This window comes from Coturnix japonica, chromosome 6 (genome assembly GCF_001577835.2).
Source record: "Coturnix japonica isolate 7356 chromosome 6, Coturnix japonica 2.1, whole genome shotgun sequence".
NCBI lineage: Eukaryota > Metazoa > Chordata > Aves > Galliformes > Phasianidae > Coturnix > Coturnix japonica.
Genome location: NC_029521.1, coordinates 26,335,885 through 26,362,606, shown reverse-complemented (window position 1 = coordinate 26,362,606; position 26,722 = coordinate 26,335,885).

Here is a 26,722-nt window from a genome sequence, read left to right as displayed (position 1 = left end):
TTTTAGTATACACTTTCTTCTCTCTGGACAGCCACACCACCCCAGAAGTGAACAAGCATCTTCAAGAAATGTTTTTGAAGTATTCAACACTGAAAGTGGGTAAAGTGGGTGTTTTTTTCTTTCTTTCTTTCTTTTTTTTTTCTTTTTTATAATATTTGCTTTTAGAGGGACTTATATATAATCCCTTTTAAATTACTGTGCCTATGGAAACTTCCATGATAAGACACTTCATAAATTAGACTGCATTGTACTGTACTGAAAGTGGAAATATGAAGCTTTATAGGTTAGCTGATATCTTCTAATTAGAGGTTGGTTTCACCATCTAAATGGATGTGTTGACTGCATTTCATCACAGAAATACTGCTCTTTGCTTAATGTACATCCCTCAGTCTTAACACTCCTTGTATTTCTAGGTAAGGTTTCTACTATTTGGTATTTGAATTTTGTTATCCTTTTTTAGGCAAATGAAGGCTGAATGTTAAATTAAATGCAAGATATTAAGAAATCGGGGGCTTAAAGTTTGGGGGGTTTTTGGTCATATATATATAGCCTTATACAGAAGAACTGGATGCTATGTGATGCCCTTAAGATACTGGGGAACTGGTTCACTTTGTTGATAATGTACGCACAAAGATGACCTGTACTGGCAACTGAATGGTTCACCTGTGTTAAAGCGAATGTTTCCAATCAAAGTTCTGCCCATCTGCAAGACATTTTGACACCTTTTCTTTCTGTAAGATTTCAGTGTAATTATATATTTCACATATAATGGGCCACTGCCAGGTTTAATATCTGACCAGCCTCAGCTGAGTCTTTATAAAATAGGGCTAGAGATCAGCACAAGTATGAAGGAAGGAAGAATACTTAATAAAGAATGAAAAATACTAGAGGATTTTGAAGGCCACAGATGTCCATTCTCATGCAAAGTGGAACCAGTTTTGAAACTGGGTTAACTTAATAGGCTGTGAATTATACAAGCTCTTTAAGTTAATCTGATTTCATAGCCACCTTAGCGTATCCGCACTTAACTGTCTGAGGACCAGAGCACAAGTCCTTTGAAGTGTCAGATGAGGTGGATATTTCAGCAAATTTCCTTGCCACTGGGGGATGTTGCTGGTGGGATCTGCTACCGAAAGGTATTTGAGCCTCAAACTATGACATGAATTGGTTGGTGCAGAAAACGTCATTGCCAGCACTTGTTTTCTTGGAGTGATGACAAATGATTATGCTGTTTCTTTCCATTGTGTGCACAGTTCTCTGATGTTATTCCATCCTCTTTGCTATATCACAAAGATCATTCAATTTCTGATTGAAGTCCCTGGCATCTTACTTCCAATGCCCTGCGGCATTAACACATTGCATGATTCTGTTTCAACATCCTTTGCTTCTTGGCAGAGATTTCCTTCTATATTCCAAGCCTAGACAGTGCATGAGAGGATTTCTGAGCTTTATACAAGAATCTTGGCTGTTTCTGTTGGTTGTTTGCTTTTTTTTTTTCCCTGCTTTTTAAAATTTGTTATTCTTGAGGTAGTGACTAGTGAGTCTATCTCCCCATTAGCTATAATGAAGACATGAATTACACTGAGGTTACATGAAGGTAAATATCCCTGTGGGACTCAACACAGCTGTTGCCAAAAGTGAAGCTTTTGGGTAACAGATTTCCTTGATAAATGGAAAATATAAAACCTCGGATTTGTTTTATCCCAAATCAGTTGCAAAACATACATACGTGTGTGTGCATATTCCTGTACAGGAATGTATATATAACCCCCCGTGCACTTTTGCGATTGAACTTTTCATCAAAGGCAATGTTACTTCTTAAAGCAAATGTTATTGTGAGGTGGAATTTTCCTTGGAAAAACTGGTTCTTCAAAGCTTTTCCTACCTGTCTGGAGCAGAACAACAACAGGCTGATTCTTTCCTTGGAACTGCTTGGGAGGCATTTTATACCAGTGCATCCCAAATGCCATGTTATGAATGTGCAGTGCATTCAGTTCTTCTGTCAGAAAGGACTAATAAATTTACATGTGCTCAAAAATCTCCTGAATAACTGATTCCGTCTTCCCCAGCTTAATGCAGAGCACATTAGGTAATGAAAGTAAACAGCAAACACACACACCAATATTTCCTGTAGCACATAGCTTCATCCTCACCTAAATGTTAATCACAAGCTGATACTTGCCTGCATAAATCTAATCAGTTTCTTTCAGCGTTGTATGAGGAGTGATTCCTTTCATCCACAGGGGAAAATGTCTAAATCAAGTATCACATTCGTGTCCTTAATAATGCTGTTTTCTCTGAAATACATAGGAACGGGTTCTCCCCTTCTCCCAAGTGTCCTGATGGCAATGTGCTCATGCTCATTTTAATTTCCCAGGTACCCTGCTCTAGGGGCAGGAGGGTTTGTGAGTGCTGTGACATATATCCTGCCAGGTACTGAGCAATTCATGTCAAGGAAGGTGTTTTGTCACTATGTGATAGGGCTGCAAGCTCATGTTAGGTGTGATGAGATAGAGGGGCAGGACTCTGAGTTGATACAAGCTGGTGCAGCTCTACCTGAAGGAATAATTCTGCTGAATGCTAACTATAACAGCCGTGTTGATTGCTTGGGGATTTCTTTTAAAGCAGGAAGGATTGAGAAACACTGACTTGGCTGGGGTGTTAAGAGTGATCAGTTTTGTTAAGTTCTGTTCCCTGTTTGCTGAGCCCTTCCTGATGACTTTCGATGGTCTTTAAGGGTCTCAGCACAAGTGCATGTGTTGTGTGAATCTGGAAGTTTTGGTTATCTGTAGGTTTTAGGATGAGCATCTCAGATTCTGAGCTCCTTTCATCTCAAATGGATCCAAAACTGAGCTTCAGTGCCTTTGTTTGCCCGAGCCCAGCAGCAATCCATGCCCTCATCCTGTATCTGGCTTTGAGTCTCTGCCTCAGTTCCCCTAACCAGGGGAGCTCAGGCTAAAAGAGGGGAACAGTAAGAGAAATGTCAGCATACTCTGATCTTGTGGCTGTGGAAGCTGTAAAGGGGCTGTAGAAAAAAGGTGAATGATATTTTGTCAGCGTTGTACTTTTATATCAGATATTTTCCAACACTATTTCATCTCCTTCAGGTACACAGCAACAAAGCCAGAACTTTTACGTTAAAAATTTAGTAGAGGATTAAAACTAAAATAAAACAAAATGTGCTTTGTGTATTTTTTTGTTAAACAGTTTTAAAAGTTGTGTGGCAGGTTGGCTGCTGCACATTTTTTCTTGTCAAACTCCCAAAAAAGCAATTATGCAAGTCCTCATTACAAATGAGTCACTGGCATTGTTTTGTTTTATGAAATGGAAATTCTTCAGCACTGAATTGCCTCTGAGAGTGCAAAAGAGCATATACAAAACTCAAGCTGCTTCTGCTTTACTCCTTCATGACTCAAAAGCGGTGAAGTACAGATTATAAAACTGGTTTTAGTTTTAGCAGAAATGTAAGGTTAAGGCTTATCCATGTGTAGCTAAAACAGTGTTCTTGAGTAAGCTTTAATAAAGCATTGGAGGTAAAGTAAAACTTGAATGAAAAATTGTTTTCCTTAATATTTACCAGATAAAGTTATTCCCAGCGTCCTTAAAGCTAAAGTGCCTGAAATCTAACCTCCAAACTTCTGCTCTAAGAGAACTTGGAAGAGGTCATGTTTTGAGCATATGTGTAAAATGGCATTCCATAATTGATTTATTAACATATGAGGTCATATTTTTGATTTTCTTTTTGATATATATGAAAGCAAGCTATAACCATATAATCCCGTATGATCTATTCGACAAAAATCTGCTTCAAAAGTCCAAGAAAACAGTGAAAGAGGGAAAAAGAGGCAAGAAAGCCAGTGGAGCATATTTTGTAAGGTTTACAGGTTATTAATTTGTCCTTTGGAGAATAAAATTTGCATTTGGTAAAGATGGTATTGGATACTTTTAATTGCATTCTTTCACATCCCAGGAGATGTGTTACGAAATGTGTCCAAATAGGATACTATATATATATATATATATATAGTATATATATATTATTTAAATGTGAACACTGCAGTTTTCAGGCTGCAATGCCATAATGTCTATGGGGTTCCAAAATATGCTACCTTAAGAAGAGCTGAGATGCACAAAATCTTTGGTTTTTTTTCTTTTCTCCCCCCCTCCCTTTTTCATCTGTGAAGTCTTTTTCTGCATATCATTTCTGAAATGTGAAGCACATGCTGGCTTGTTTTGTAGCACAGGTCCCTCTCCAGCAGCCCCTTCTCACTCTCTATCAAAGTCAAAGTTCCCTTTGAAGTGCTGAGTTTTGCCCGAGCCCCGTGTGCTGCAGAGTCAGTGCCTCTTCCATTGCATCTTCTGATGGTCAGGGACATGCTGTAGCATTTGTGCATGGGGCCAGTCACACTGGGGACTCACCCACGGACTGCTCTTGTCCTAAGCACAGGTTAATTAGTATTTAATGAGTTAAGTGGACTGTTCAGTCCAACAGGTGCTCCCATTTCTGGCTTCAGTGTAGTGGCTATTTCTAGGTTTATATCTCAGGTTCTCTGGGATGTACACAAGGTGTGACTTCTAAGATGAGCCAAACTCACATCAGCCATTAACATGTGCTTTTCCAAGGCTCTGCATGATTATAGAATAGAAGAATGGCTTGGGTTGGAAGGAACCTTAAAGATCATTTAGCTCCAGCTCCAGTGCTGTGGGCTGGTTGCCACCCACCAGCTCGAGTTGCTGTGGGCTCCATCCAACCTGGCTATAAACACCTCCAGGGATGGGACATCCACCCACATCATCTGGTCTTCTACTTTATTCTGGTTTGATATGACAGGAAGACAATTAATTTAACATTATGTATATGTATATGAGTGTGTGCAAATATATATATAGCTTAGCATATGTCCCTTCTAACTACAGGATGGCTTGAAATCATTCAAGTATTAAACACGGTAGTAATCATGTTAGCAAACACAGAAATATCCTGGTAGGCACTGCTTCCTACACTGAGCAAAACCCTGAGAATCCAAAATTAATGAGTTTACCCCACCTGCACTCCAGAAAGGGCAGATGGAGTGAAGTCCGCTGCTTGTAGCTCATGCTGCCTCCTCATCATCACCTGCTCCAGTAGTGGCCTCTGATCTTGCTCACATGCTCAGCATTTCTGATACTCAGGGACCATTTTCCATAGGAGCTGAGGGTTGCACAGGGCAGCAGACCTGCATCTCACTGGTAGTCCTCCAAGGGAGTGACAAGTGTCTCCCTTGGGCAGAGCTGCTGTCTGGAATGTTATTTAATAGGCTTATCTTGGGCAAGTTTAGGCATGAGTCAAGCACATAATATGAGCCAGAGTTTGTAATTTCATACAAACAACCCTCTCTCGGTTACAATCTACTCTCAGTGACTGCTGATGGATTGAACTTGATAAAACAAAAGAGGGAAGGATGATATTATGCGAAGGAGAAAAACTGATTTACTCTGAAAATGTTGCAATAGAAGATTTGAGCTCTGTTGAAAGACGTTCCTCCAGCTGTACAGTTGGTTAAGAAAAAGCCTCACGAGTCCCCTGTTTTGTTTCAGTTTTTAAGTAATTTTTTGAAAGATTAAATGTGATTTATTTGCTACCCGAAATATTTTTTTCTCTCAGAAAACTCATTTCAAGCATGGAAACGTTTCTGTGTGAGAGCTAAATTTCTGGGGGCTTAACTGATGGTGGAATTTTCCATTGTGGAAACAATTAATAAAAATCATAATTGTGCATCTCTATAGAGATATTCGATGGCTTGGTTTCAATGCTTAGCTGTTTCCAAGAGATTCCATTTATGCTTAATTATCTTACCATTTCTGGAAAATATTCTGATGGTGTTCTGAGCACAGTTTGTGTATTGGCTCCCATGGAGAATACTGTGATATTTTAAGATGCTTGTGTGTGCTTCGGCTCATACCTTCCTCTCCTACATACTTTCCTACCTTTTTTCTGTCCATCTTCTGTGATGCTGTGATTCACTGCTCAAACTAACCATAGCTCTAGACTAGAGGAGAATAATACGTGCATGGCTGTACGTGCCACACTGTGCCTTACAAAATAGGCTCTGAAGATATTTAATGGCCAGTTCCCCTGAGAAAGCTCTTAACCAGAGAAACCTATAAACATGGGATGAAAGCACTGGTAACAGAAATCATTTGTAAAACCACAAAGGATGGAGAAAGGACAAGAATAGAGAGAGGGAGAGACCCCAGGGACCCATGGATGAGTGCTGCAGCCCCAAATCCCAACCCAGTGTCAGAGCCCTCCCAAAAACTGCACCTGGAGCCGGGTGTTGGGTATGCAAGCATAGAGCAGGACGGCTGCAAAACTAGGTTTGTTTGCTCGTGGCAAGTGACAAAGATAAATCTTACCCAGAGCTTCTACAGTTGTTCTTGAGATCATACAGTAATCGTGGATATCCTCTTTGAAGAAAAAGTGCTTGTTTTTTAAAGCCGTGTGCTGGCCTCTGGCAAAACATTGCTATGGGAAAAAGATCCTGACAGACAGATGAAAAAGATTTCAAGTTGTGTTGTACTGTAATTATCTTCCTGGAGTTAGGCATTCACATAATTTTGGTATGACAGTGTGCTAGAAGTTTTTTCCTTCCCTATGATTTTGATAGAGTTCTTACTGAAAAAAAGAAAGAGGAAAAAAGAGCCTTGGCATATTTATCCCCTGTCCTCAGCCTGTTATTTTTAATCACTGATTGAATGAATGACTAATGCATTAGAATGGAAACAAGAATTTTTAGTAACTTGTACTCATGAAAATCCTTTAAATGCCCCAAAATTGTTATAAGAAGGGACTGTCTCATTGTGTGTATTCACTCTTAGGTTTCATTCAAACCCTGATGGTTCTTGTTGGCTACCCCCATGTCTGGGGGTAGACTGGTTCTGCCGCAGGTGTAGGATTGCTTTAGAGACTGGATGCTCCAGTAGTTGGAGTTGTACTGAGTTTCTGTGTGATGCAGAATGAGGTGGTTTATTTTTGAGAGGACAAAAACAAGAAAAAGAAGATGACCTAAAATCAACATTTTCTGAAGGGAGGGGCAGATTTGGTAGTGTTCTTACCAACCTGTATAATATAACGAACAATGATGTATTACCTCACATTTAAATAAAGATGTTAATTAGAGGACGAAGGAACATGTCTTAAAACGTTCTATGAATTTTCAAAGGCGGTCACAAAAATGAATTGGTGGCTGGGGGGGAATAAATGCCATTCTGTCAAACCTGAACTGCATATGATTTTGCATACATTTTGGGGAAGATTTTTTGAGCCAAAGTTGGGAAGACAGCAACTGGGCTGCAGCTACAACAGTATAGTGCCCAATTCATTCACCCTGAGTGGTATCTCCTACCTTACGTGGCTGTTTCATTCGGAAATTTTTCAACTTTCTTTATTTTTAAGTTTTTTCATTATGAATAGGAAAAAAAAATAAATATCTATTTTTGAAAATTCAAATGTCTGGATCAAAAATTGCTGTTTTCCTGTTCCTTCCTATGGATGCTTATCTTCATGATGCTTTAAAATGTTTCTTTCTAGCTACTGATGGAAGAGTTCTGGGCAAAATGGTTCCACATCCAGTTTTATTGTGGCAGTTCTTGCATGTTTTACTGCATTTAAGAAACCTTCAGCCAATTATCAAATACAAAACAGAGTCTCTCTCTCTCTTTTTTTTTTTTTTCCTAGTCTAATTGTTTGAAAGATTATTTTAATTGGGACTAAAATAATTGAAAGCGTGCACATTACATTTTTAATGTCAAGGACGGACTGTATCATCTCCTCATTTGCAAGGCTATACCATGATAAACTGTTCAGAACGATCCCAGCAGTATTGTATCTTCAGAAACATGGGAGGTGCCTACAAATCTGTAACGCTGCTATAATGGCAGTAACAATCCGCTGTGGTTTCATAGGGAGAGTTCTGATGTGGGGCACGAATGTCACAAACATGCAAAAAGCATTTAATATCCTGGCCTTGTGGCTGTGATATGCCAAAAACTGGGGTTGGGACTATACAGTTTCTGTGATAGAACCCAGCTGAAATACTGTGGGTGCAATGCAAGGCCTGTTTCACTAACAGAGGTGCAGGGTGCTGTGATGGGTCAACCACTCCTTGCACACTGGTGAAATACTTTCCTGGTAATGCAGGTGATGGAAAATCAGAAGCAAGAGGGCTAAATCCAGTTCTGCCCTCCTGGGTTGTGTGGGATTTTTAAGCAATTCACTGGAAATGATTTGGATATTTGTTTGTCTGTTTGTTCGTTCTCCTTATCTTACAAAGTTACTGAATGCTAATGAGATGTTTTTCTATTTATAGAAAATAAAACATATGGGAAAAGGATTATGTCTGTCACACGCTGCCAAGCTGATTTTATACAGCAACAGCTCTACAGGGAAAGTTTCACTTCCAGTTCTCCCGGGAAGCCAATCTGAGACTGAGAGCCAGAAAGCTTGGGTTGCACTCCCCACATCTGCAAGGCATTTAACCTCTGGTTCCTCTTCTTCATCTTCCATGTAATTGGTTTAACCACACTTCCCCGCCTCACTCTGGGTGAAACAGGGTTAATTAATGTGCAGAAAGTCCTTAAGATTCTTGGATGTAAGTTTTCTTTTTGATGTTTTTGTGGTGGTTTTAGAAAGGGGCATCCAAACTAAGGTAAAGCTTTAGGGTTTGCTAAGTAGAAGGTCACCTCTGCTACAATATCTGCTGTGATGTGGGGCAGGAGTGGGCAGCATCACCCATAGGACTTCTAAACAAACTGGAGTTTAAGGTAGAGTAGCCCAGGTCTAACCTGTCTGTTTTCCAGCGTGCCTGGTAAGCAGCATTTTCTCTTGGTTGGCTCAGGATGCTCATAAGCAATTCATCAGGAAGATCAGTGTGAATATGTCATCCATGGAATCTCACTCCAAGTTTCTTCTGAATCTGTGCTACCATGTATAGCATAAGTAAGTGCAAATCACCAGCTGATAAACGGGAATAGTGCTGCTGATCTCTGGAGGATTTGGGCTGCGGTGTTTCAGTGCTTGGGTCTTTCCCTGCTATTTGTTCCCACCTCTCCTTCCCACTCTTTCCATCATCTCCTAGATATCAATGAATGAGAAAAGAAGCTGCTGCTGAAGTCACATAGATAGATTCTGCGAGTATAAAAAGTACATGTGTGAATCTATGACAGTCTTACTTGTGTCTCAGGCTTGAAATTTGCAGTGCATGTGAACTCAGCATATAGTGAAAGAAGCAACAGTTTCAGAAAGTACACAGTGGAGCAGAGGAAAAGAGGTGCTTTCCTCTCATACGTAATTGTCACTGAATCTGAACTTTTGCTTGTGTCTTGCAGCCAAAGCTTAGTCCCCTGAGCAAAACTGGAAGGAACGTATTTTGCACAGGGGATCTCTGCAGGGCTCAATTCTCTTGGCAGGCTCTGTCACAGCTCTGGCTATTATTTACATGGAGAAGCGATGATTGCTTCTCCTGTGCTCAGCGCAGAGAAAGGATTTTGTCTGATGGATCTGCCATGCACTCACCTGCCCCTTCTTGTGGCTTGTTTATATCCAAAACAGGTTCCTTCCCTTCACCAAGCACTCCTTCCCACAGTCTGGGGAGACCTCCTTGCTGTACACACAGCCTGCTCTGGTGTCCCCCTCCTTCCTTTGCCCAGCCATTAGCATAAATCATAACCTAGCAGATGAAAAGAAATTTCCAGTCTTTGTGATCTCCTGCCAGAGTTCTCCCAGTTTTTCTTAGTTTGGGAAAACAAATGTGCATTGCAGTGTATCCTGAGGGTTGACAAAACTGGGCTGTTTCAGCCCAGCGTTGGGGATGGATCCTGAGCAGGTGGCCCTGCTGTGTCCTCAGGTGGCACTTGGAGCCTCCACTGAGAGACAACCCCTGACCCAAGTCTGGGTGGCACAGAAATGGAAGAGGAGGAGTGCTGTGGAGCCTTCTTGTCTCTCCATGAGGTCTTAGAGGTGTCTGCAGTGCCTTGGGCCCATGGTGCAGGGAGGAGAGGTGGGGCAGGGGCTGCGTCTGGGGTGTGGGGTTCCTGCTCTGCCAGGTGTTGCTTCCAAGTAAATATCCCAAATGAAATCACTGCATGTGGGGTGCTCCAAGATTACCAGGTCAAGCAAGGAAAGAAGCGAATCTGGTAAATTTGACTTCAGTGCAATCAAATGGTTGACAAAGGCAGATAGCAGCTGAGAAGCCAGACACAACCCTTTGGAATAGCATACTATGACAGGTCGGTCCAAATCCATATGGTCTTATTTTATTATTCCTAGCATGGAATTTTAAGGTGGATTTTTGAAATGGATACGGCTTCCAAATTTATTCTGCTCAGGACTTCAACTTTGCTGTTTGATATTTTATCTTTATTTGAAATTTTTTATTAAGGAAAATGCATGTCGTGCGACCTGGTTTGATTTGCTTTGCCAGGCAGCCACCTTCTAGGGCAGGAGGTATGGAGAGGAGTGCTTTCTTTCATGGAGCCCAGCAGTAGAGTTGTTCCAACATAACTGGGAGAGGTTGACTTCAAGAGAATGATGTCAGGTCTTGTCCACTTAATTTGCACCTGGATTTGCACAGGTTGTATTGATTTCCCCAGCTCTCCACTGGCTAAGTTCTTTTTTTTTCCATGATGCCATTGTACACTGGCAACATAATTTCCTAAATCCACCGTTGCCTTGAAAACCTGGATATTTCCATTCATTTCGAGGAGATCCTGCAGAAGAGCTACTGAGACCATTTCAAGCAACATTACTTCTGAGTTAATTCAATTATTTAAACTTTTAAAGTAAGCGGAAGGCTAATATTGCATGTTGTCCCTTTCGCTTGAAATCATTACTATCTTATGTTTTATGAACTGAGAGTGTTACAGAAGCAGCTGATTTCTGCCTCCATGGGGAAGTGCCACGCATATAATTGACAGTGTTATACATGGGATCAGGTTGCTGGTACAATTCTTGTCATTTTAATTTGATCTGCCATGATAGGGCTCATAGCCTGATTGGCATCTCTGAATACTTCTGTAATATGAATAATAATTATAAAAACTCAGACAAAGAATCATATTCCAGTATCTTTTCTGAAGGATTTATCTCTGGGTCTGTCAATTCATTTGGAGGAATTACTTGGAAAAGTAAACACCAAAGAGATATGAACATAGTAAAAAATATATATATAATCATTTAAGTATTCAGATGGATATTTGTAGGAAGCACGATACAATTTCTTTCAGCTTTACAAACAGGATTACATGAGTAATCTTCGAGTAATATAAGGATAAATTGTTCTGGAAAGAGCCCTCTATGTTTTAGGTATCAACAAGCTTTCACTTGCTAGCAGGCATGTATGTGCATCTGGCCCACCTCTCTTGCAGTAGACAAAATACAAGGAAAATCCCAATCTTTCTTTAGGCCCAAATTTGCTATAATCCTGATGAATATGCATTTTATGTGTAATTCCAGAATGTGCTCAGATGCAAGTTTAGATTCCTGCATCTCTAAGTCAAACCAATGAAGTTAAAATGTCATCCCCTATCCATATACATGTGTGCTTTCATTTTTTTCCCCCTTGTAAAATCTTACCTTTCCAATATGACCTCACTGTCAAGCAGCTCATTAAGCTCCATTCCTCAGTTTGGGCCATGCATCTTTGGACACCTAGAGGATGGGCATTGCAGCTAGTGAGTCCTTCAGATTCTGTTGTTCTGTCCTGTTATAATCTGTGTAGACAACTGAAAAGATACGGGGTCTTGGAACTGCAGGAATTAAAGCTGGGTAGAGATGTAACTAAATATTATTACATATGCATATCTCACTCTTAAATAATATAAACCCAACCTGATAAACAAAACTAATTTTTGATTCATTGAAAACAACATGCTTCTTGTAAGTTAAGACACAATTCTCTGTGTTGCATTTGTAACATGGGTACATCTAAGAATTCGCTAATACATTGTCTTTGTGGCTCTTAACTCAGGACTGTAAAAAAGCATTTCAAAATAAGCAAGATAAAAGTTAGTCCAGTTTTGGAAAAGCTTTTAGCACGTGCACCTGCTCTCCACATAAAAACATATCTAAATTTTAATTAGTAATTTGGCATGGTCTGCTCTTCTTAACTAGCAGCGTCTTTTATTTCTTCATCTGACAGCTTCCTCACCCTCAGGGTATGATGGAAAATGACTCATTTTCATATAAGGTAGAGGAGTTTAGTGAATATATGACCTACAGATTTTCCTAATATTTTTATGATATAATGTACTTTGATGCATTTCAAAGATAATCTGTCTGAAGCTTTGCATATTCCTACTTAATTACAGTATATCTCAAGATGATTTACTACAGTCAGATAATTCTGGAATAGCGTTGCTGTGGAGGGCATACGATACCACAGGCAGCCGAACAATTAGCTGTACAATTCATAGGGAAAATTATCTTTGTGTGTGGAAGGAGGAAGAGTTGGCACAGGAAGGATTGCAAACAAAAAGAGATATATGGCCTCATCTGATGAGGTCTCTCTGACAGTTTCACTGAATTTTGGCCGAAACTCAAATACTATTTAAGAATGATCTCAATTACAGCCTTGGAAAGTAATGGGTGATGAGCACAGGAACACTGAAAAAAATATTCTGAAGAAATTTCTGAGCTTATTGATTTCCTTTTCCAGTTTTATACCATAATATTCTTGCAAAATCTGGCTCTTTTTCAGGGTCAGAAAGTCTGGAATAACATTCTGGCATTTTTTTTGGACCATATGTGTTAGTGTTCCAGTGACTCTACATAAAATTAGCCTGGAATGAAGTGATCAGCAGTTGAAAGCTTTTCAAAGCTGTAGTAACAGATCCAGACTTTTAAGGCCAGATGAGGACTGTGGGACCATCCAGGCTGACCTCCTGCATAACACAGCTGCAGGCAACTGGAGATAAATACTCACTTCTTCAGCCTTCCCTTATGGGTACAATAGCCCAAAGCAGGTGGAGTCTTTCTATGTGCATGACGAGCCATCAGACAGCCTGGGATCTCCATGCCAAGCCACCCAGGTGTGTCCATTCACAGACATTTGGTAAAAACACTAAGATATGAAGTCATTATTGGAGTGGAAAAGGTTTGCTAGGTTGTAGGATTCTCTTGACTTAGATAATGGGCTGTACTTACTTCTGACTTATTTTTAATATAGCTAGTGTTGTTGTGGAGGCTACATTACTATGACCTGTTTATTTTTGGATGATTTCACTCTTTCTAGGAATTCACTTCTTTCCACCTCTCCAGTCAAAAGTGTGCCTGGCAAAAGAGTAGTCTGCAAAACTTGCAGCACATCTGCAAATATCAAATGTCCATGAACAGGCAAAAGAGTCACTCTACTCACTTTTTTGTCAGATGGTTTCATTTAGAACCCACGGGGTCAGGAGTCACAGCATGACCTCATCAAATTAGACTCAACTGAGAGAGGTGTTTAGCACAACAAAAAGGAAGTAATCTGAAGGACATTAAATGCAAATGAGACTGCCATGTGCAAACTTCAAAAACACCTGATCCAAATGAGCAGTGTTGACGGGGGTCGAAGGGGTGAGAAAGAAGGTTTCATATTTTGGTTGCTTTTTTTTTTTTTTTTTTTTTTTGGTAAGGACTATCAGCAATATTACATCCTGTACGACTGGCTGAAAGTCTCACATGTATGTGAATATTTAAACTTTCAGATTCCCGTTTTTATTTCTGCCAGGTGGGAATATGTCAGTATTTACTGTCAGGAGTTTGGTTGGCTTGTAACTCAGACTTGGTAGCGAGTATTTCACTTCTAGAGGATTTGTTATTAAACATGTATTTTTAGAATGGGAGATCCTTCATGGGTGTCATTTTTAGAAGAGAAGATAATTTTGAGTGCTTAACTAAAGAACTACAAGGAAGCTTCATTGCTGATGGTTCTCTATACAGAGAAGAAAAAGCTCGTTAGAAGGTTTGCAGATTTTCCCTTCAGGACATTAATTCATGCCCCCATTGGCTGAGGTGTCTTTCAGCCATGAAGGCAATGGGGCAGTGAAGGTCTTGTTATAATGGAACCAGGCTATTTCCAGATAATGTGAGTCAGATTGACTTCAGGAATTGATCTGCTTTCCAGATGTTAGATATACCCAAGTGGAGCAGTGAGACAGAGGTGGCAGCTAAGCATAAAGAGAATCAGAGTAAAGAAGTCATACGCGCTGTTTGTGCTGAGTGGTGTTGAGGTTTTCAGTACTGTGTGAGTCAAGGATAAAGCTGATAAACAAAAAGTTGTTGCTGAGAGACACAGGAAAGTCAAAGTGCATTGGGAAATGACTCAAAACAGGCACAAAATAGGAGTGAAAGAAATATTTTGGTCTGCTTGTCCATGAGAGCACAAAAGACTAGAATATGGTGAGAATGGCTGGTGAACAAGGGGGAGGACGATAACTTGTATTCTTGAAATCTAGAACAAAATAATGCAAAGAGCACAAGAAATAGAGTGTTGCTCAAAGAATGTTAGGTATTATAAGAGCTGATAACAAACCTGAAGCCTACATCTATTCCAAAGCCGACAGAAATCACACAAGCTCTGTCCAAGCATTTAGTTAGAGGCTGTTGTCTCTTTCTGTTTACCTCTGTTAATCTAGGTTTGTCTACATCTGACAGCCATGAGATCAAAATGAGCTGCACAAACAGGTAACCAAGTTCTGTGCACGCCAGTTCTATGTCAGTCATAAGCTACTAGGAGTCTGCACAGGCAGTCTTTATGATAGGCAAATAAGGGGGTGACATGATGTCTCTGTGAACTTTTGCCATTCAGGCTGAGTGAATATCCTGTCAAAAAAGCAATGTTATTTTATTTCACTATGAGCACATACATTGCATTACACAGCTTTCAGCTTTCTCTTCCTACTTCAGTGCTCCCCTTTTGTAGCTGGTTGCAAATTATTGTGTCTTCTGCTTCTCTGGGGAGCAGGCAGAACCTGCTACAAGAGAGGGGGCTGCATGCTTTCTACCCATGGCCTGTGGAAGGTGCTGCTTTTATTTCCTTCAGTACGGAGTGGTTTTTCTGAGCCTTCTAAGAGGGTGCAGCTCATGGGAACAAGACCAGCCCCACGATCAGGTGTCATTTTCTTAACCCGGCCAGTGGGTCTTATCTCAGAATCAGGCCAGCTGGCAGCAAGCTGAAGGCAATTGCTGGCGGTGCAAGCAGTCAAAGGGAGGTAGCAGGAGATCTGTACAGTCAAGCCTATACACTCAGGGTATGGGGGCTCACATCTGGCTGCAAGATGCTTTGAACAGTTTGTTGGACAAAGGCGTTTGGTCAAAAGAGGTCAGGGCAGGTTCAGTTGTACTGCCAAGGGTGAAAACTGTAGTGAAAGTCAATAAAAGGCTCTCATGGCTTCTAGTTTACCCAAATAAGGAGAGAGAAGAATTGTTAACATAGGGTTTTCCCTTACCTTTTCAAGGTCATAGGAAGGTTAACGCAGCTTCAAAATTGCTGCATAAGCTTGAAAGGAAGAATGACAAAATGCGGATTAGGAAAATACATGGTCTTATTTTTAAAAGGTTGTTCGACTGAAATGGTGGAGGGTGGTGGTCACCAGGAGGGTGAAGTGCAGGCGCAGGGGGACAGTGCTTGAAGCCATTGTTGGAACACTTTAATGCATCCCTTGACAAACGGTGTAAATTTGGTGTGTTTGTGGGACAGGAAAGTTAGAAGAAGCTTGTGCAGTCTCTCAATCAAGGACTGAAAACGCCTCAGATCTCCAAATATTGCAGAACAGAGAAATATCAGGGAATCTCCATCATTTTTCTCTCTTGAACTTCTGTTTGTGTCAGTTGTTGGTACCACATTCCCACTGGCTGTATCATTACAAATAAGAATACAAACAAAATTCAGGGAAACTCGTGAACGTAGACCTTGTGGTATTTACAAGGTGCATTTTTTACGAGTTGATTTTTCTTCTCTTTAAGGCATATTTTGCTTTTATCTAGTGAGGTCCCAGCTGAGAAATAGTTTACTAGATACAGAATAGTAAGTATAAATACTGGGCGGTCATAGCAGAAAGGTCTGAGAGTGGTTTGAAAAAAGAAAAAACACAACTCAATGAAATCTTCATATATAAAGCTATGGAAAAAAAAAATTAATGAAAATTTTTGTTCTTGGTAGAATGTATTTCATATGTGTGTCGTTTGGAAAAGGTCTATTTTTTGCAAACATAAGTTTGAGAATATATATATATTTGTTCCCTTGCATAGTTAAGCTTTACACGCATACACGTTTTATATAACATCTGTTTATTATACTGATATATGGTTTCCAACACTACTGCAGTGTTTTGAACTGTTCAAAACCAAAGCTGGTTAATACAAAATTCTAATGGAGGTAATGTCACTCCTCTAAAATAATGAGCTATAAATAAAGCTTTCTTTTTAAAAACTGTTTACACTGGATAACTGATATTTTTAACTAGCCCACTGTCCTGAGGACATGGAAGCTTTCCATACATATACATAAGATTTGGCCATTATTTAGTAGAAACAAGACCAAATCACCATAGGGTTTGAAAGACACTAAGCAGCCTAAATGGTTGAACTTAAAAGTTCAGTTCATTTACAGAGATGTTACTGGTTCCAGCTGTGTTCTCTGCATAGGGGATAGGGAGAAAGTATAAGTCCAACTGGTAACAGAATGAGTTGCATAGATTTCTGTGTTCAAACACTAAATACACATCAGAAACTGAACAAAGAAACGACTAAAATATACAACATCTATTCAGAATAAAAGCAGCACTACTAGTTGAATCATGTCTCAATAATCTGAGATACTTTACCTCCTGCATTCTTCCAGGGAACTTCTTCAGGTGGCACTTTGTTTAATAATGCAAAATACTCCTATACATAACCTTTAGAGTCTCCCTTAAAGTCTTCAGTGATGTATTTTCATCACTGAAATTTATAGTAATATCAGCATCAGTAATTTATGTGTTTTAATTTAAAGCATCTGGTTTTAATTTATATAGTTCAAGGTTTTTTCAGCGGTTGCCCATGAGTAAGCATTTGATCTTGATACTATATTTTGATTTCATATTTGATGACCATCTTTTCAGTGTGTGGGTTTTCATTAGAAGTTAAATCATTGTGTCTCAAACCAAAAATCAGCTTTTCACAAGTGAAGTGAAATTGATTTTAAATAACTGAAAAGACTGTTCTGCAATTCAATCAGCTCCAGCAATGAGAACTGCCTCACTCATTTCGGATTGGGTTTCAGTCATTCTCACCTTCAGTTTTTGCTGGTTTGTTTTTTCTCTTTTTTCCCTTGGTAGATTGATTCAGTGCTCCTGTGCTGGATAATACTGAGATATAAGAAAACCCCACCATAACAGTGAAGTTCTCTTATTAATTTTCAAGCAGCAACCAGGCACAGCACTTCAAGTTAAAAAGCAATGCTCCTTCTTTGTGGGACATATGGCCTTGAGCAGCATTCTCAGCTTGCCTTGTGGTTTTAGGATGACTTGAATTTTGATGGTTTCTGAGTAGACCCAGTTGCTGGAGCCTTGTGAATGTATTTGAATTTCTTTCTTTTTCTCTTCTTTTTCTTTTAAGCAAAGAAGGGAAGAATTTTCTAGTCATGTGGTTGAAAAGAGTTGGTCAAGAAATGCAAAGCTTGAAGGCTCAAACACTGGGAGATGTTAATTGAGGAATTGTTTCTCTCAAAATCTCATAAATGAGGAGGGGCTTTCTGAATACATGCAGTTTATTTGTGGAGATGTCTGTCTACATGGCCTCACCTCTTTTCTATGTGGCTGGTTTTCTATGATTGCCTTTCTTTGATTAGGTATGTGCAGAGTTCTTGCTCCAGAAAGTCTCCAAGGTGTTTAGTTGGCCAGATTTAAGTTCTCTGTTGGTGAAGGAGAATCCAGAATCATGAAAAAGAAGGTGACTAGATACTTCAATGCTTCTCTTGGTTATTCTTTAATTAAATCATTATTAAAAATTAGCTGCAAATTTAGATTCATAGGAGTGCATCTACACTCCTGTGTAGCTCACCAAAGAGCAGTGCCTTAATCTGTTCTCTCCAGAACTGATGGCGGGTATCAATGAGATATTCAGACAAGAACATTGTTCTGTCAGAACTCCTTTCTGTGCAAATCACGATACTGTATGTTATATTTAAGAAGGAGTAATTTTGCTGGGAGACTCTCTAACTGCCCTACTGTCATTGATAAGAAACGCATTAGAATAATCATAACTTTGGACCAAATCATTTGTAGCTGGTTTTTTTGAAGTAAACCTCCATGATTTCTTGTTTTGAGAAGTCTTGGTTTCCATTCCGGAAGCCATCCATATTGGGATTGCTTACTGCAGTCTTGTATTTATTTAGAGCGTTTACAAGAACATGACTGCAGTAGTTTTATCCTGTGAACACAACTAAGTAATCTGGAGCTCCAGAGTTGAATGTCCTGCTTCTTTGAAAGGACAAAATATGTTTCTTTAGAAAGGAATCCAAAAATCATTTGCCTTTGGGTGTAAGAGCTGTAGTAGTGTTGGAAGGTCTCAGACCGCAGCCCTACTGCAAGCCATTTTAATCAGTCATGGTAGCAACTTTATTTTGAGAAATTTAAATTAATCTCTCTTTGAAAAAGAAGAAGAAAAAAAACCCAACCAAAAACCAAAAAAACAACAAAAAAACACCCAACCACGAGAGATTAACAAGTCCAAATCTTAATTAAATGCTATATTTTAAATTCTGTGAATAATATTGTTTAAGAAACATTTAATCATTGTATTTTCTTGTTTAGGATTAGCTGTTTAAAGACAAAAGACTCTAGGCTCCAATTAACTGCTGCCAAAAATTAATTTAAGTAGCCTAATTGACAACTTGCTTTAAGCTACATAAAATCTTGGCATAAAACTTATTGTCGAGGGAAAAATATTCCTAATTTATTACTTTATAATAAATGAAACTATTGACCAAAGTGCACTTGCTCTACTGCAGCTGTTATGTAAAACAACAATACGTAGATGACAACGATAATGAGTCCTTGTCCTTACGTGTAAATACAAGTTGCTCAAAAACTGCACTGGTTGTTAATGAATGTTTGCTGCCACGGGGCTGCAGGGTAACTGTGGAACAGGCAAAAATCCTGTTTGCAGGCAGTGCTACTGAATCCTGGTCCTTCTGTTGTGCCATATTTGTGGCAGCAAACACTGGCTGCTTATGGGCTTCGGAAGGAGCTCACAAGGCTGCTCTGCTCACAGCACGAGCTGAGCCTTCCACCACTGTGAGAGAGGGAAATGTAAATTGTTCCACATGTGAGAGCAGAGCGCGGTTGCTGCTGGGAGAAGGTAGCAAGGCTATTAAATGTAAAACCACGGCTGAACAATCAAAATACTTGTCCGCGAGTGTGCGAGATACTCGGATATCTGTGAACAGGGAGAGAAAATTAAAAGCTGCAAGTACATACTGTAAAGCTTTTTAGTTTCTTGTTTATGGTCGCAACGGGCCAACTTTCAAAGCCACTTCTTGAACCATTGCCCATGGTTTTCCACCTGCAACTAGTTAGACACACGAGTCCCACATTTCCCGCGCTGGCACAGCTCATTTGCATCCCTGACACCCAGCTGCTTTGCAGAGGTGCTGGCGCCTGCATGGGCATGAATCTCCAGCTGGATGCTGTGGTACCATGCTGCACTGTTGCCTCCTGCCCAATTGGCTTCTCGCTATCCATCCATTTCCATGTGATGTGAGCCAGTCTACTGAATGTATTGGCCACTGTGCTGTGCATTTCTGCTGCTAGGTCTGAACAAAAATGACTGCGTCACGTAGGTAGCTTGCTGGTGTGCTGCTCTGCCAAGGAGCCCCTTTGAAGGCTTGAGAGGTTGCTTGCAAAATATGGTACCTTGGCTCAATTTTCATTGTCTAGGCGTATTTCATTTCAGAAAATCACAAGCTACCAACAGAACCATGTCATTGCGATTTTTCAAGCATTTTCTTTTTGTGTGCGTGTGTTTTATATCTCGGTGAAGTCACATCCCCCCCAGCTATTGGAACAAAGCTCAGCTGAGAGCTCAATGCACCAAACAAGAGGAAATTGCAAAAGCAAAAGTTCACCTCTGAGGACATTGGTGTGGGCACTTCTCCCACAGCACAAGCAAGCCCTGAAGCAGCCGTGTGCATCCCTCTGAGAGGCCTGGAGGATGCTCAGGGTCTGTTCCTGCTGGAGCCCAACCAAACCAACCCTACCAGAAGCCACTGAACTGCCAGGATGACTGCACAGTGCTGCAGTGCTGGTAGGGCATCACGACCCTTCACACCAGTCCTCCACCCACTAAACTGTTTAGAGTCTGAGATGTGTTGTTGAGATAATGAGTGCTGAAGAATTTACAGCAGGTGCTGTTTGGAGAGACTTTGAACAATGCAGAATTACCTGAGCTCGTTCACATCCATTAATCTTCTGTTGTAAAAATAGCAGTAAGCTGTGATTTAGGAGCAGGGAGGAGCAAAGCTGGAAGCCCTGAGGTTAAGAGAAGGAAAGATCAGTGCTTGTCATTCGTTTTCTCTCTGCCTGTGCAATAAGTGACTGAACTGCTGAAAAATGTAACTGCAAGTTTGGCTTAGAAAGTACCAGATTTCTATAAGTGCTGCTGTTAGTACTATTTAGTGTCTATGTGCAAGTCTTTGTGTCCAGTGCCCAGAAGGAACTCACAACCTGCAAAAACCCACAAAGCAGACGAGTTCACACTGAAAGCCTGGGGCAATCACCCTAACAAAGGTGGGTGCTAAAGCAGAGCAATTGCCTGAAATGTGAAGGTAGGTAACAGAAGTTAATCATGATAATTACCACCTGCTCAGCTATTATCTCGGCTGCAGCACCTGATGTGTCTGCAGTAGGTACCCTCAGCCTCAGAGCAAAGTCTTATTATGACGGATAGGTTCTGATTTTTAATTTTGGAGCACCTAAAAAACCTGAGACCTGAACTGAGGGGATCCTTCCCAATCGCCACAGGCCTTGTAGCATCAGGAGCCTTTCAAAGAAGTTACTTACACAAACACAGCCCTGGATTTTCTTCCTGCATGAAAACGAATGAGCTGGCAGAGTATTCATTTAGAATAATCCACTCATTAAAGACGTGTATTTGTTATAAAGGTTGCTTATTTAGGGACTTTCTGCCCCTGCTCTGCAGGGCACAGTTCCTATTGCTTTGCTTTTCACCCTCAGTTTCACTTCCCTGCCTGAGCTCCCTTGCAACCCCACGGCTCTCAGAGCATTCCCTTTGTTTTGCTGTCTGTGTGTTGAGAAGGGATTCATCAGAAACAGTAAATCTGAGCAAGTTTTTGAGCAATTCTGGAAGTGCAGGCACCTCTGCAAGCAGAGCACAGGTTGTAGGCTGCAGTGCAACGTAAGGTTCATAACAGAGGAGGCTGTCCAAGGGATTTCACAAGACTCTGCTTCTAGAGGAAATAAACTTCATCCTCCAGCCTGATGCAATCAGTTTCACCAAGAGGTAAATAGCTGCGTGCAGTTTTGCAAAGTGTTTGCGGATATTCTCAGATAGAAGGTGTCCAAGATAAGATCTTAATCAGTGGAATCTTGAAAGTGCTTTGAGAAAATGGTTGAATGGAGGAGGCATTCAGGGCAGCCTCAGGAGAGGGAGTGGAGCAGCCCCGTGGACATACAGCACCATCACCCCCTCCAGGAAGCTGTTCATCACTGGGAAGGTCCATCTCAGCACAGCTACTCATGGATGACAGCTCCTGGGGATCTTCTCCATGCTTGCAGGTCCTGAGGCACTGTGCTGGGAAGATCCTTTGTATCCATGAGCTGGGTTGCTGTGTGATCCTTTGGGATGGGTGTTTGGATAAGCTACACTTGAGGGGTGACCCAGGAGATGTCCACAGACAATCCACAGCCTATAGAGGGGACAGCAGGATCCCTGCTGAGGAGTTAATTCCTCTTACAAAGCAGCTTCTGTTGTACCTGAAAAGTCTGCCATTGTAACCTGGAAACTGTCCATGACCAAGGAGGTATCAGCAAGCAATGGTACAAGTGTGGTCTTTGCGCCACTCATTCCTGAAGCCAAACTGAAGTTCGGAGAAATGTGAATTGATGCTCTTTCCCACCAAAGACTTCCTGAAACCTACTAATTTTCCCCAGACAGGAAGGCAGAGAGTTGGATTGCCAGCAAGATTGCCAGCTCCCAGCATCTCCTTCTTGAATAAATCCTAATCCTAATGCTCTGACAGAAGTGGGGAACTTCAAACTTGAGAGTGGGATTTGCATCTTATGATGAAGGTGGATATAACTTTCCCAAAATAAGGTGGGAGGCCTCCATCTTTCCTCACATCCAGGTGTTTTCCTAGTGAAAGGGCTGCTGTAAAAAAAACATACATATGAGTTACACTTCTGTTTTTCAATGGGTGCTCACTATTTGGCTTTTCCTTAATGTGAGATTGTGAAATACCTAAAACAAGTACTGATCTGGAAGGATAACTAACACCTGAACTGCTACTGAGCTCAGCAGTAATTGTGTGCTCGTGCACCCATCGTGAGCCAAAAACTGAATCAGAAACTCAGGGCTGGGTTCAAAGGGTGCTTAAAATAGGAAGTTATCTCAAGCATTTTGATATGATATCCAAAGGATTTACCCAGGTCAGAGCAACCTGAGGGATTCACTTGAAAGTGAACCCACTTGGAAGCTTTCCTTCATAGTGGAGAAAGCAATGCTGTTCCCACAGGCAGTGTGATATTCAGCCCACACGGTCTTTATAGTACAGAGGACAGGAAATAGTGATAGGATAAAGGTTAGGAAATAATATTCAGAACAATGCATGGGTTAAGATCTTGTAAAATTTCTTTGTTGGTCCTTGGCTGGTGCAGGTGGATGCACCAAACAGCCAACATAAAGCCAATGGGTTTTGCTTCAGTGGATGTAGTTATCACTGACTGAAGAGTTATTGTAAGGTAGTCTTCTCTGTGGTTGATGCCATTCAAAAGCCTTCTCTGCTAATCTCAACAGCCCAAATTTCTTTAGGCATTCCAGGAGGATTTTGCATCTTTGTCTAGACACCCTTCCTCCCTCTGTTTTGAGAGAGAAAGCCATTTGAAACCACTAGAGCTTCTTTGTTTTCCTGCTATGAAGGGCCTTGGTACCTGTGAATGAGCTGGGAGAGACTGGGAAGGAGATGAAGGCTCCACAGCCCACCATTATCCTGCATGTCTGCTGTGGGACAGCTGTAGGGTTTGAATTCCTAGACTGATTCTGCTTCTTGTTGCTTACAAAGTTCCCTATGAAAGTGAATAACGAGATCTGATCCTGAGTTCTAATTCTGCCTCAGCCTCTGACACACTGACAAAGTGCGTCATCTCTCTCATCTCAGTTTCCTGCAATATCCTCTTTACTGTGTAAGTGTATCATGTAACATCTATGCAGTGTGTATAGCATTAGCAAGAATCAAGACTAGAAAGACAGAATCACAGCAGTTCCCATTTCCCTGCGTGAATTCTGCTATTCCAGAATCAGTCTCACAGGCTATAAATACCTTCAACCAGGATTTCAGGTTATGCTAGATGGAAGTCATTGGTATCAAACAGAATGAGACCCAGTTCTAACTTTATTTGGCCACACAAGTTCTTACATATGGCAGACGAACAGTGCTTCTAAAGGAAGAGCCTGTATGGAGCTAAAGGAGCTGTTGCCTGGGCTCAGGGAGAAGTGAGAGCCATCAGAGCTGCTCCGGTCATTAGGCTGCATGTCACTGCAGGGTAACTAAGTCAGCAACAACTCAGACACAACAGCAACGCGATGCACTTTATTATTCTCTTACCTTTGCATACAGCCCGCCTGAAAAATGTCACGAAGTGTGACTCATCACATCTGCATGAAGTTATGAGAAAAGTAAGCCTTGTTAACCTGCTGTTTGAAAACCAGAACACTTTTATCAGTTCATATAATTGCTAACCCCTTATTCACTGTTCAACACTGAAGGGTTCTTTGCCTCCTAAGATCCCACTAATTGCTGACAGATTTGATTTCTCTGTGACAGCAGGAGTCCTGTTTCTGGCCTTTACATCAAGTAATTGCTTTATTTTTCTCCCTCTGCTCTGAAAAACGGAATTCCCTTCTCCCCTGCTTGAACCTCTGTAATGACTTCTTTCTATGTTATTAAATCCTTGCCATTTAAATCACATTTAGAGATGTTTTGAATAACTGATTCCAATTACGAAGGCTCTTACCAAGGAGCAGCTGAAAATGCAAGTCATTACTTGCCCACAGACAGGCAGCTACACCTTGCAGCAAAGTCTCTGGTGGACCGTATTTTATTTCTCCTCGGTGAGGTGCAATTTATACTCACGGGAGGCGGGTGTTCAACAAATATACAGCCGCTGGAGTTCTCATGACTTGTCACTTGTGCAAAATGGAGGCCTGGTTTTATATTTATTTTATAAATAGCGCCATTCCTTAAAGAAATCCTCCTGTCCTTCCTCAGAACAACACGGAGATGAGCACTGACCGCAGAATGACCCACGCAAGGTTTCTATCCAGGGATCTAATAAAAAAGCATGGCAAGGGAAAAGGAAACAGGACTGCGGGTCGTGCATTCCTTCTGCGAGGCACGATCAGCCTCTGTTGTTCTTACATTGTTTTTTACACAGGTCACGATTCCTTGAATCGACGGAGAACTTCCCAGCAATAACAGCTTAGTTCGGTTATTAATCATGCTTGTAGTCATTAGCGCCTTTGTAGAAAAAAAAACTGTGTGCCAGGAGATGATTATTTGACAAATTACTGCAGGGACTCGGCATAATAACTTTGCTGATACAATCAGCGTTGAGCCATTTAAAAAAGCAAAACAAAACAAAAAACCATGTATGAGGCAACTTCCAAACTGTTTATGAAATACACTATAAATGAGCAGGGACTGACTTTTAAATAGTTTGCATGCAGTTCTTCACAACTGCACACTCGGTTCATTCTCATATACAGGCACTACTGTGGCACATGGAAGCAGCTAATGAACGAAGATAATTCATAATTAACTGAGGAATGTGCAGCTGTCTCTAATTCAAGGAGTGTGGATGCTGCAGATGATGCTGGCTGGAGCTGTGCTGGGAAGGCTGCAGCCCGTGGGCAGCTTCCACTGGTGGAGGCTAAACCAGGGCACTGGAACCCGGACAAGAAACACATAATCACTTCTGTATTTGTGCATTAACTTTCTTACACTTCCTTCTGTCTAGCCCTGATAATTAGCCCTGGTTTACTTTGACCAGTGGAGTAAAACTACCACCAAGTGGAATAAAAGGTATGCTGATAAAGGTACAGCCTGACCACTGCTCTCACACCAGTGGCCAGGACTTCTGCCAGCACAGCTCCACAGCAATGAGCTCTGCTTTTCTCATCCCTGACAGCACAGAAGCCATAGAACCCCCAGCTATTTCACTTGCTGTGTTTCAGGCTGGATATGAGGAACATTTTTTTCCTCAGGAAGAGTGGCAATGCAGTGGCACAGCCTGCCCAGGGAGGTGGTGGGGTCACTGTCCCTTGGGGTGTTGGCAGAGCCATGGAAATGTGGCATTGAGGGTCGTGGTTACTGGGCATGGTGGGGGTGGGCTGGTGGTTGACTAGATGATCTGAGAGGTCTTTTCCAACTTTAATGATTCAGTGGTTCTATGATCTGCATGATAGCATTTATCTCTCAACATGCAATGATTTTTTTTCATGCAAAGCTATTTTGCTTAATAAGGAGATATATTCACACCTTAATGCTTTTATTGTACTTGTACTGGAAAGCTATTTCATACAGTGTCATGTGTTCCTATATACCTGCAAAGGTGCAACAAGAAGGTCCACGTCCATAGCTGGAGGGACGCCTCAGTGCCTTGTGTCTGAATGAGGACAGCCCCATGGTGGCAGCTCTTGGCTCTTCCATGCTCACTCTTGTCTCAGAAATGCCCTTGTTTGCTCTGATTTGCAGTGCAACCTTACCAGGGATCCATTGTGACCCCTCAGTGTCTAGAGGTTAAGTGGTATGAAGAGCAGCTAATCTAACTTGGTCTTCTGGGCCCAGAGCTTGGAAATGTACTGTGCTTCCTCAGGTTGCCTAGGCTTGTGAGCAGCTTGCTATCTGTACATCTTTTTGCATGCACCACTCTTTTCCATGCACCGACAGATAACTATTCACTGAGCTCCAACCTTGCTTTCACTGAAATAAATGAGCATTTTCCCATGGACTTCAATAGGAATAGATATGGATCCGGAACCAAACTGCTTATATTAATATTACCCCAATAATACCATTTCATGCATATAAAATCATAGTTAATGAGCACACTAAAGTAGGTGGGTTCATTTGGTATTCAGAGATAACCTTCCTAAATATGCAAAGTGACATAAAAATCAGATTCTGATGAGTGCAAGAGAGCTTTTTCTGTTCTTATGTGTGGATGTTGCTCACAGCTTTCCTTTCCAATTAATAAGAGGAGCAGAAGTGCCAGCAGCACTGCCCACCCCATCTCTGCTGCCTGGACACGGGGACCAGCTCCATGCTCGCACCTGCAGTGAGCCCCAGCAGGGCAGGCTCTCCACGATAGTTAGGAAAGATCAGCAACGTTTTCAAAAGAGCCAGGATGTCAAACTTCACATTTGAAAGTCTCCCCAGGAATCCCATCTATCTGCCTTCTTAGTCACTTTGAAGGTTGATGATTAAATCCA